Consider the following 13,040-nt stretch of genomic DNA (forward strand, 5'->3'; position numbering starts at 1 on the left):
TTTCTTTCTTTCTTTCTTTCTTTCTTTCTTGGTCTCTCCGGACTGGACGCAGTATCACACTGTGTTTCCAGCCTTGGAAGGCAGGCGGCCAAAGTTTTCAGTGACGTCACATGGTGTGAACACTGTTCTGAAAGGCTTGAGAAGAGGAGGAAACAGGAGGTGGGTGGACACAGAGGAAAGGGGAGAGAAGAGAAGAAACGGAAAGTTAAGGATGGCAAATCTGATTTTCATGTTTATAGTTCCATAAACCAGGTTAGGCTGCATTAAGACCATGTGGGTGCGCACCACCTCTAACAACCCCAAAATAAATAACAACCATATACATGTGCAGTATGTTCTGTGGCTTAACAATTGTTTCCTTGAAAAAAAGATTTGGGGAAAGTGAAGTGTGTGTACTGCACACACTGAAAAAGCTTGTTGGAGTTTTCTAGCTGTCAAGAGAACGCAAATGTACAGTACATCCATCATTATTTTGATATACAATGACTAAACCTCTGTGAAACGCTCCACAGTGATTGTGTCCACGTGTGTGTCTGAGTGTGCCTGTGTGTGTGTGTGTGTGTGTGTGTGTGTGTGTGTGTGTGTGTGTATGTGTATGTGTGTGTTTCGCTGTGAATTGCTCTTTTCATGAGTGATTGTGACAGGTTTGTCATCGGGCCCTGAAGCCCCCTCACAGTGAGAGACTGTACAGTACAGCCCTCAAACAACAAAAGCTAACACACACACACACACACACACACACACACACACACACACACACACACACACACACACACACACACACACACACACACACACACACACACACACACACACACACACAGTTAAGTGATGTCCACATACCTGTTTGTGCCTGTGTGTCTGTGGGGTTGAGGGTTTGAAAACATATTCTCCATAAACCAAGGAGCACAGAGGAACATTAGTTGGTACCGCGTTATGAGTGTGTTCGTGTGTATGTGTGTGTGTCCACACCGGCTGCTGGAACTAAGCGGGGCTCTTAATCATGGCTGTAACGGGCAACATTACCGGCAGCGGCAGCAGGCTAATGATGAATGCCCGAATCTCCGTGCAAAACCTGACCTCCTTTTCTGCTGCGCTGCACAAAAACCTCATTCTCACCAGCACACACGCCTACACAAGCCCCCATAGAAATAAATACATTCATACACAAGAAAAACACACACACACAGGTTTTCATAGAGACATGCACATTACCTTAAAAATAAAAAATATATATATAACTGAAGTGCCCGAACAAAATCACTCCCTCCATATACACACACAGGCGCATGCACGCACGCGCGCACACACACACACACACACACACACACACACACACACCAACTCATGTATGTGCACATGTCAGCGTGCAAAAACAAGTACTCACAAATAATATCCACGCTTACTATAGCACACAATTATTGCACACACCTCGCTGTGCCATACTTATATTTTGCCTCTATAATAACTGGCCTAGATGCTCTGTGTGTGAGTCGGTACAACCTGTTCTCTACTCTGCCCTCATGTCTGATCCCTGCGATTACCCATAAGGCTTTGCAGTGTTTTCACAAAAAACCTAAAGCTAAAAACTGAGGCTAGCCGCAGAGGTAAGGAAGAAAGATGGCCTGCAAGGAAAGTAAGTTGAAGAGAGGGAAAGAGTTGGTGCTATCCAGCAGTCAACGTGACGGACGTAGAACACAAGAATGAAAAGAAAATAGAAAACGATAAAATACGTATGAAGTGAGAGAAAAAAATAAGAGAGAGAATGTGCATCTGAGAGGCCGAGGGAGGGGCTAGTTGTAACAGGGTGCAAAGTTTCATGAAGGACAAACTAATGTCAGGGACTCGGGCAGTGGAGGCTCGCTGCTCCCCGGCTACCACATGCCATCCCGCCTGTCACTCACACTACATCACCATGACAATCATCGCCATGCCACCGCCCGGGGGCGGGGACAAGCCTGTCCTTGTAACAAACACAAACCCTCCATGATCTGACGCCCACTGCCAAGAAGCCATCACAAAGATACACGTACACGTACACACGTACACACACACACACACACACACACACACACACACACACACACACACACACACACACACACACACACACACACACACACACACACACACACACACACACAAGGCTATGTGTGACTACATGTGTCAATGTGTACATGTAGTCACCCTTAAAAAGGTACTCTTGCTCTGCACACAGAAATCAGAGACGTAATCATTGAAATGACGGAACAAGAAGGGCTGCGAAATACAGCAATGTAATGAAACAAAACACAAAAACAGTGTGAAAGCCACTTCAGGCTGTAAGCGCAATTATGATGTATAGTGGGGGTTAACCTATACAAAGTTACATAAAGCTGCCAAGACTAAAACAGGTTATATTCTAATTTACACTTAAACTGGTATCTAGGTTTGTTTATTTATTTATGTTTATATATGTTTGTGCACAAGGTGTGTGTGTGAGTGTGTGTGTGTGTGTGTGAGTGTGAAAGAGAGAGAGAGAGAGAGAGAGAGAGAGAGTTGGCCAGGGGTAGGGAGCAGGGACTTGTCATTCTGAGAGAGATGGCAGATGAGATGGTGATGCCAGCCATGTGTGACAACTCTCTCGCTCTCTCGCTCTCCCTCTCTCAGACACATGCACATATACTGTAGAAGAACGCTGCAAACCCCCTCAAACCTGACCTGCCCCCTCTATAGAGCTGTGAAAGCTGGGACAAGGAGTGAAAGCGAGACTGGGGGACCCTCCCTTTACTGGGGGCGGAATGGCTGTTTTTTTTTAGTGTGTGTGTGTGTGCGTGTGTGTGTGTGTGTGTGTGTGTGTGTGTGTGTGTGTGTGTGTGTGTGTGTGTGTGTGTGTGTGTGTGTGTGTGTTCTGTGGGGGAGGGGGTCTATGTGTCATATCAATTTGTGGCTGTGCAGGTCTGAAAGAGGCTAACCCCAGTGCCATTTCAGCTTAGCACAGTACTGGACTGCATCACAAGAGACAGAAGCATACAAGCGCGCATGCAACATACACACGCACGCACGCACACACAGACACACACACACACCATTGACAAATGCAGACAATTATTAAAGTAATATTATTATAGCTTAATACTAAAGTAAAAAAGCACAGCATTGTAATTGATCTAAACACACACACACACACACACACACACACACACACACACACACACACACACACACACACACACACACACACACACACACACACACACACACACACACACACACACGGAGAGAGAGAGAGAGAGAGAGGGAGATGGACTGAAACTTCAACCACCATTGTGTAAATAATAAAACATGAAAGCAGGAAGCAGGAAAGCAACAGTGTTAGCCATTAGAGCCAGTGAGTCTCACTATAGAAGGCCTTGGCAGGCACAGGGTCAGTGCTGCTGATACTGTGGTCTCGGCCGTCTCGGGTTGAAGTCAGCGGAGGAGGGAGGCCGAGGATTGCGACAATGCAGGCCTTACAGTGCACACAGGAAAATGGCCAAGCATGGCCGTTGAATTTAGTTTTGAATGTGTTCTCCTAAAGGTGACCTCGACGAGGCATTGCTCCAAGTGACATACAAAACCAACAACCAACAATATTTTTCTCATTCACAAAAAATGCGTTATGTGATGCGTTATGTGTTTTTCTCATTGAAAATTGTCCTGAAGAACTCGGCTTTCCTACACACATGCCCACATGCATACACATAACCACAAAGTTATGTGGTTATGTGAGTTGAATTGCACTCCGTGCAAATCTATTAATGCAATTGCCAGAATGTGTATTTTGGGATGAGGCTCGGTTGTGCCTCTGAGCCCAAGGTTCTTGCCATCAGAGGAGCTTGCGTTGCCAGTTAGAAATTCCCAGGGGTCACCTGGCCAGGGCCCACAGACCACTTTAACCACTTGCCTCCATTATCAGGCTCCCAGATATCATTATGCTCCCTGGGGACCAGGCGTCATCTAACCAACCATTTACCCTCTCCCTCTGCCTCCCTCTCGTCTATTTCTCTCTGTCTGCGCACCCCCTCTCTGCCCTCATGTTAGCCAATGAAAAAAGACAGCGGGGAAAAAATATGAGATTGATTTATTTGCTTCAGTGTTCTTTGGGATGGAGTACTCTCCCTCTCTTTCTGTCCCTTGATCTTTTGCACACTCTCTCCCTCTCTTTTTCTCAGCAAACTGAAACCAATTAGCGAACAGAGCACTTGTAGCGGGGAATGTAGGGCAAGCAAGGAGTAATAAAAAAGTATTGACTTTTCTGTGACTGTACGCGGCGTGAAAGGGGTGCCGCGGCCTTGTCCGACATGAAAGGAGCTCCATTAATTTCACTTATTTCACCAGAGCCTCTGTCAGGAGGCCCTAATGCGTCCCGGCCACACTTCTCCCATCCAGGCACAGCCACGGCGCACAGCTAGCCCAGATGGGCCTTGCCTAGCAATAAGTTTACATTATACTGTATATCGGAAAGAACGAGAGAGAGAGAGACAGAGAGAGAGAGAGAGAGAGAGAGAGAGCGAAGGGGGGGGTTCATACATGGTTCTTTAGTCCCAACCTTCCCTCCCATCTGTATGTAGTCGTTGTTGCTCTCTGCATCAAGGACGAGACACTCCACAAAGAAAACAAGCAAACACCCACAGTGAAGAATAAGTGAGAAGCATTTGAAGTGGGTGTAACACGAGTTACTATTTGAGCAAATTAATTGCATTAATACGCATGCAAGATTACAAATATCACAAAAACCAATACTACCACTAAACACAAGAGGATCAAATACCTAAAAGATGGATCAGTAAAACAGAATGACCAGAAAAGTAAAAGCATCAACAAAGGATGCGTAAAATCATAATCATAATAATACAGTATACAGTAAGAAATTAAAATGAGTGTTCCAAAGCTTAGGAGTCCTGATCTGGGAGCACCAAGCAAAAGCTTCATCACCTTCACTCTGGGACATAAGTGGTACAGAACGCCAGCTTGATGCTGCTTGAGGCTGCTCAGGCTCATAAATAAATTCAAGTTGAGAACGACAGCAAGGGGCCAGGCCATGCAAGGCCCTTAAAGTAAAACACCAGAAAATCACGGACAAGAAGGTAGCCAGCTAAAAGACTTTGTGAGGGGAAAGGGGACAGAGAGAGGATGACATGCAGCAAATGGCCACGTGCCAGAATCGAACCCGGGCTGCTGTGGTAAGGACTCAGGTGCACTCTACCCGCTGCCCCTGGAGGAACTTTTTTGTTGTGTTGCTGAAAACCTTGGGTCAAGTAGACACCCTTTCTACAGTACGAGACAGGCCTAATGTTCTCAATGAATGTGCTCAAGTCACATTCTCAATTGCTATGAACACTAAGTGGATACCAATTACTTAAATTGTGCAAACTACAAACTAATATTTACATTTACAAACCGGGGCCAGGTACCAGAGTCCCCAAGATGACGCCGGGAGACCCTGCACTAGTGAACCGTCTGGACCGAATGACAGAAGAGCTCCAGCTGATGAAGAATCAGGCTTCAGCAGCCAGTCAGCTCAGACAACACCCAGCAAGTGCAGCCCCGCCTCCTACACTCCATGGCCCTAAACCAGTAATGGGCCTTGGGAACTCAGCTAGTCATATCAGCAGCTGGATTCACGATGAAACCAGGAAAGAGCAGCTACAGCTGCATCCTACAGCTCCTGTCTCTCAGCGACCACCTATGGGGGCCCCCACTGATATGCCTCGGCTACCTACAGCCCAGACACGATCTAGCTACCCCCCACCTCCTCCATGACCTACAACATTGCCACAGGGACCCCAGCCACAAGCCACTGCCCATCCCCCCTACGTGGCCGCTGACATGGTTGAACCAACATAGAGGGGCCCAAGGCTGACTATAACAAACTTCAGCCATCGGGAACCCAGCGAGTTCACCCATCTAAAGATAGCCCGGGAGAACCTCCTGCCAATAAACGATACAGAACTTTTCAAATATCAGATCCTGCTGGATCAATTAAAGTTGGAAAAAGCAAAACTAGTGGTCGATTCTTACTTTAACTCGCCGACCCCCTATACCGATACTATGGCTGCTCTCAATGATATGGACACCCCAGATGTCTGGTGTAGTGACCACACTGCCTTCAAAAGGTTTGCTCTACACGTTCAGTCTTTGGGGGGGCTGCTTAAGACCCTGGTCCCAGAAGGAGATGTGGAACTGCGGTGTGGGTCTCATGTGGCGCGCCTGCTGAGCAAGCTACCACCAGAACAGCAAGCAGACTTCCGTCGTGGTACCCTTTGTCGGCCAGGGACAACATACTCCCTCCTGGAATTCTCACAGTGGCTTCAGTAAAAGTCCTGGTGCCAAGGGTATGACTGGCAGTTGTCCACCAAGGGAGGGAAGGAGAGACCAGCCTTCAAGCTAGATGGCCACCAGTGAAGACAGTCAGTCACGGTTCTCCACGGGGCCACGGGACGAGAGAGCCCAAACAAGAAAATGGGTAAAGCTAAACCCTACTGTTCCTACTGCGAGACTGCTGACTATTTCCTTAGCCAATATAAGGAGGTTTCGAAGCTGTCCAAGGAAGGGCTAACAGAGTGGATAAAGATGAACCGCAGGTGCTGGCGCAGCGCTAGATCCCACTAACAGCCCAGTGTGACCTGAAGAAGCCACAGGGCCACAGGGTTAAAGTCCAAGTCCAAAGGTTAAAGTCCAAGCTAACAGAGAGCCTACGAGGCCCGAGAAGGAGGAGAGCTACCTGGTGAGCACTACAGGAGTCCTGTACGTCGACCGTCCCGCTGATGGAAGTCGGGTCCAGCTCAAGGTGGCTCGAGTGCTCCTCTACTATGGGAACTATATGTTGGACCCATTCACTATCCTGTACGATGCATCCGGATGTCTGATCTGGGACTACAAGGGACTCCCCAAGACATACCATTGAGGATCATCCGGCAGGATGTCCAGGCCCTTTGGTGTCATTCTACATCTCCCCAGCCACCAGACCAGGGAATAGATACCTCCACATGCCTCACACATGCCTCACACACGCCTCAGGCTGGCATACAACTCAAACACAATGAGCAGCCTTCAGAAGAATTACCTGGCCAGCCTGCCAATCCCGAGCTTCAGGTATGCCAAACCCTTGGTTCTCATTGGCGCTGACCACCCCCACCTCATCACCCTGGTAGAGCCTGTACGGTTGGGCCCTAGAGGAGGGAGCAGTTCGGACTCGGCTAGGGTAGACTCTCCGGGGCCCTGGCAAGGCTAGTTAGACAGCACCTAAGGTCACAGCAGTGCCTGGCAATGTCAGTTTCCCCCCAGACCTCAGAACTCTTTAAGAACGCAGAGAAGCTCTAGCAGATCAATACATTGCCATATTGGACTGAGAAGCTAGTGGTCCCGGTCAAAGCAGGACCGCAAAACTATCGAACTGCTTGAGCCCAAGACCCCCTGTGTGGAGGTAGACGGGACCTTCCGCTATGCCACCCCTCTGAAGTGGCACACTACCCAAGCTGACAACACGGAAGGCTCCGTTGTAATGCTGATGAACCCCAAGGTGCCTCGGGCCCTGTGGCCCATCAGACACGTTACTAAGGTCCACCCCAGTGCGGATGGACATGTAAGGTCCGGTGACCTGAAGATTGGTGATTGAGAGTGCACCAGACCAGTGCCCGGCCTGTTGTCCTGTCGGAAATCCCAGCGGAGAAGGATGGCGATAACACTAAACTTGCCTATTCTTAGCTACGCTTTTTCACCTTTCGTAGGGGGTGAATCAGGGGTGGCTGTTAAAAAGGCTCAGGCGGTTTCGTTCAGAATTTGATAATTATTTACTGTTTATTTAACTTACAATTTACGGGGGTAAATGCCGCTAGAGTGCGAGTGCGCTGTTTAGTGTCGGCATATATTGTGTCCCTTACCGGGCGCCCCTTACCGGGTGCCCCTTACTACTACTACCTACTTTCGGGTTACCGCGTCATCCGGGTCAGAGCTTAGAGGTGAGAGGTTAAGAGCAAGAGTTCGGAGCAAATGTGTCCCAAAAGCAATATGTCTGGTCTTTAATGTTGTGCGTCATTGACAAGATACCACACACACCCATATAAACACATATTTGTATCGGAACGATATACCACCTTGCCTTGAATTAAAGCCACTGAATGCCACTCAGTGCCTCCCTGCATTTTGACTGATTCCCTGGGGGGGAGATACTACATTAACTAAGCCAACACCACACTTATATATATATATATATACACACATATATTATAGTTTTACTCATACTATTTAAATGTTTTATAGTCACTCCACATAAACTTAAAAATACGAAGTAAAACCCAGGGTCCCCACCCGGAGACGCGCAACGAGTAATACAGGGTGCCATACAAGGCAGGCCCACTGTATAGGTACATTGCAAGGCATGGTATTTGGTCTGTAGTTGTTACTTGTAACTGTCACATAGTGTGTTTTGGCTGGTTTTAAAGGTGCGTAGAATTTTGTGGAAGGTTCTCTGTTCAAGTCACTACCTGGAACCCTCTTATCTGGGTCTGGTCATCCCACGGTCATCTCATTTACCTGAAAACCAAGAGCTTTCCAAGCATTTCAATGTTCTTGTGAGTGTATGTGAATGTTTTCTTATGTGTATGTGGCGCTTCTATGAGTGTACACGAGACTGCAGAGCCTTGCTTGTATGTGTGCTCATGTCCAGAAAATGTGTGTGTGCGCGTGTGTGTGTGTGTGCGCGCGCCGCGTCGAACATTTTGCGATGAATGTTAAGAGAAAGAGTGAGAGGCTATCTGCAGACAGAAACTAATCAGTGTGTGTGAGATAAGGAAGCAGCCTTTATGGTGTATGGTAATCACCCCCACCCCTCCTCTCCCCGGCCGGCCACCTCCATGCATAATCACCAGGACTTATTCACATGATTGATGAAATATGCATCTGTGAAATCTGAGCTGCTTTTGTTATCATCTTGTTTTTTCACCCCCTCTTGGTACCCACTTTCCCTCTCTTTCACTCCTCTCTCTAAATATTTGTCTTTCTTGTCTTGTTCAACGTCTCTCACTCTTTTTACATTCCCCCCCTTTGCTGCAGCCAAAGATGTTTGAGCCGAAAACACAAACAGGAAATTACACACACAGTGAGGGGTCCCCCTTGAAACCATGTATTGGGACAACACACACTCACACATACATTTGTGCTCTTATAAGGCGATAATATATGAGATGCATGAGAAAGGCAATGTCCTCTGAAGAGGAAAATTAAGGATGGAGAGAGAGAGTGAAAAAGAAATAGAAAGGAAAGAGGGGTGAAGGGAATTAATTTCCCTCAAATAGAAGTGTTGGCTGAATTAGAGCAGGGGATGAGAGGATGGTGAGAAAAAAGGATAGAGAGAGGGAGTTAGATAGATGGACAGATGTTTCACAGAGCTCTTGTCGTTGACACTTGACCACATTATTCAGGGGACGGAAAAATTATTCCAAATTAGGACACACCGGCACCGGAGAAGAAACAATTTTAAGTAAAGAAACATAACCATCAGGTCTATACTACAATAGAGGCATAAAAACAACAACATTATGAAAACACTGACTGTTGTTTATGAACTTTTGTCTTTGGAAATCCTATATCTTTATATCTTATCTAACAGAGACGTGCCATTGGTTAAATCACAGTTTAACCCACATCAACAACCCGAAACAACAATCTTTATGCGCAACTGTACATAAGGAGGTTTGCAGTCCATGGTATCTAACGCTAGACTTTGACTGGAATGATGTTGCAGCTCAGGTTAGGCCCCACCTTTCACTGTCACAAAAATTTTACATTTCTTCCATGCAATCTTTTTCTGTCACTTTCCCTTGTGTGTGGAGGACTGAAGCTGGTAGAATGATGTTGGTGACTGGAGTTCAGGGCCTTCACTGAGGCAGAAGGCAGTGGGGTAAGGTTTAGACCCAGACCTCACATTGAAGACGACAGCTAGGGCTGCGCAAAAAGTGCACGAGCACACAGTGAAGGTTTTAAGAGAGCAGGCTGATGGAGAGGTAGTGGGAGAGGGCAGAGGGTGGAGGCTAGAAGGCTGGAGCTGATGAAGAGGTTAGGGCAGGCCTGAGCAGCGGTGTGCTGGAGAAAAAAGGGGGAAAGACTAGAGCCACGGTTAAAAGAAAAAAGAAAAAGGCGTCCATCTAGGGAATGGAAACAGAGCTGAGTAAGACAGGGCTGCGTGTGTGACGGAGCCGGGCTGACAAGGGACCGGTGGAAGGGTGGGAGCTTGGATGAGGGTGAGATTAAGACTGAGGCTCGGACTGGTGAATTAAGGTCCACAGCCTCAGGGTGCTATTACACATCCATAATGAGAAAGGGTGGGTGGGGGTGGGGGGTGTCTTCAGCACCTCCACACACCTTAGATTAAATATGCACAATTCCCATGCAAAGCGGGCCGGTGGCAGCCGGGACCGGCGCTGGTGTCTAATCCCCTGTGCTGGGGCTGTTTCAGTCAGGGTTAACAGGCTCATCAGTCAACACAGGCTGCTTAGCATGGGACATCAAGGCCATTTGCAGGTTTAAGTGTTTGTGATTGCCTCCCCATCCAGGCCCTCCCCAGCCCCCAACGCCAAAGCTAGCGAGAGTATGTCTACAGGACAGTCACACCCGCATAACGCATAGGAAATAGTTTGCGTACACAGGCACACATCCACAAACAGGCAGGGAGAGAGTGATGGAATAGGTTTGTTTCCTGTCCTCTGTTTAGAGTACTGCTACAGAGATAATTTACTACAGAGTACAAATAGAAGTTGTGATCAGGAAAATGATGGGATAAGAGTATAAAATTACCAAACTACTACTCAAGTAATTACTAATTGAGTTATTTTTTTAGCAATGCATTTTAGGGGGGGGGGGGGGGGGGTGCTATTCTTGAGTTAACATGAGATATAACCAAAATAAGTAAATACCATCAACAAGCAAAACTTATTTTGTTTTGGCTAAATAAATCATCCCTAAAAAAAAACACCTGGCTATTTCACACTTATGACGGTTCTTTCATTTAAAAAGGACGAAAACTTTCCCAAAATTCAACTATAGACATTTGACAGCTCTTGAGAATACTGTTGCCTCTGATGTATTTCAGACCATCTGGGACTGCAGACTTTCATCTTCTGTATTGTAACGAGCAGCATTCAATTTTGTCCACACAATAGTGTGGAGTGCACACACACACACACACACACACACACACACATACACATACACATACACACACACACACACCCACACACACACACACACACACACACACAGCCAAACTGCAGTTTGCATACAAGCATAGACAATGCTTTGCTTTGATTGCTTTGGAATGTAAATATTTCAAAATGTCCCCTTAATTTCTTGTTTAGTCTATACAGTTTGATAGACAGATAGAAAGATACCCCTACATCCCAACACCCCTGCAGAACATGACAGTGCAAGGTAATGAAGGCACCTGTTTTCCTGCAATCATAAAATGTATTCTTGGAAGATTTACGTAAAGTTTGTGTATCCTGTCCACTACATCCTGTGTGTCAGTCTGCAGCATAGCTTCATCTGCATTTCACAGCCAGACTTGACTTCTATCACCAATACACTGCTGTTTGAGAGGGCTGTCATGTTCTTCAGGAAGATGAGTGTGCATGTCTGTGTGTCTTTGAGTGTGTGTGTGTCTCCGTTTTGTAGGTGTGCGTGTGTGTGCGCGTGTGTGTGTGTGTGTGTGTGTGTGTGTGTGTGTGTGTGAGAGAGGGATTTTGGAAGCAGTCAGAAAAATTCACACACACACACACACACACACACACACACACACACACACACACACACACACACACACACACACACACAGTATATATTGTATATATACAGTATATATATACAGTGAAAACTGTGTGTACAGAGTGATTGGCTGCTTAAGTCTAAGAAAAAAGGAAGTGAGTAATAAAGGAAGAGACAATGAGCGGCCGGCAGCAGAATACAAATAAACGAGGCGGTCGTAGAGGAAAGAAAGAGAGACGGCGGCAGTGATAGAGATATGCGGTGATCCTACAACCATACGCACAGTATGGTTCAGTGGAGCATGTCCGCGCTGGGACAGCCGGTCCATTAAAGCACAGGCATCCTTATCCAGCGGGCCTGCCTGCATCCTTCTGATTTCCATGTACACACGCAGTGGAAAATAGCTAAATATCCCCAATAACATTTCCCCATTCTGCCTCCAAAATAAATTGATGTCAAGGCATTTTCTTTTGATTTTTTTATTTATGCGGCATCAATGTCCAAAGTTGTCAACATTTAGTTTATTTTTATATATATATGTATATGTTTCTAATCTCTTTATGCATTTGAGTGATAATGGCCATATTATCCCAGTAATGTACCAGTAATATTTGTCAGTCCTCAAGGAAATATATCAGCCTATTTCGATTTTTTTTATCCTTCCTTCTACCTTAATAGTTACTCTACAGGCAGTATAAGCGGTGTTGCTTATGCCGTAATGGAACGAAATTGTCGAGTTAATTGATAAAGGTGTGGGCCATTGAAGGAAGGAGCAGTGGCAGTGGAATGCTTTATGGCTGTGCAAATGAAGGGGGCCGCAGAGTTTTACACATGCTGTAAAACAGTTATGGAGAATTAGCCCTCGCCAGTGCTCTCTCTCCCTTTCACCCAGACACGGCTGCAGCATGGAGGTGGATAGACCAAGGGATGAACTCCATACACATTACATGGTGATCTATCTATCTATCTATCTGTCTATCTATCTATATATATATACTGTATATATTATAGTCTATGGAGTGTGGCTCTTTGTTGGTAAGTTTTTATAATGTCTGGTTCCTTCCTTGGAGTAGTGGGGATTTTATTAATGCTTTGGCAGGAGAATACAGGCAACTGTATCATTACACTCGGGCTAACTAGGCTACGTTTTTCTAATTCACTGACTGTGAAAAGAGCTATAATTAGACAAAACATTGGCTAATTGCGTATCGAACCTCCCTGACTTCCACCTACCCAGGGTGCAACACTGTGAGTAAGCT

The sequence above is a fragment of the Zeus faber genome (assembly GCF_960531495.2).
Source record: "Zeus faber genome assembly, chromosome: 3".
In the NCBI taxonomy this organism is placed as follows: domain Eukaryota; kingdom Metazoa; phylum Chordata; class Actinopteri; order Zeiformes; family Zeidae; genus Zeus; species Zeus faber.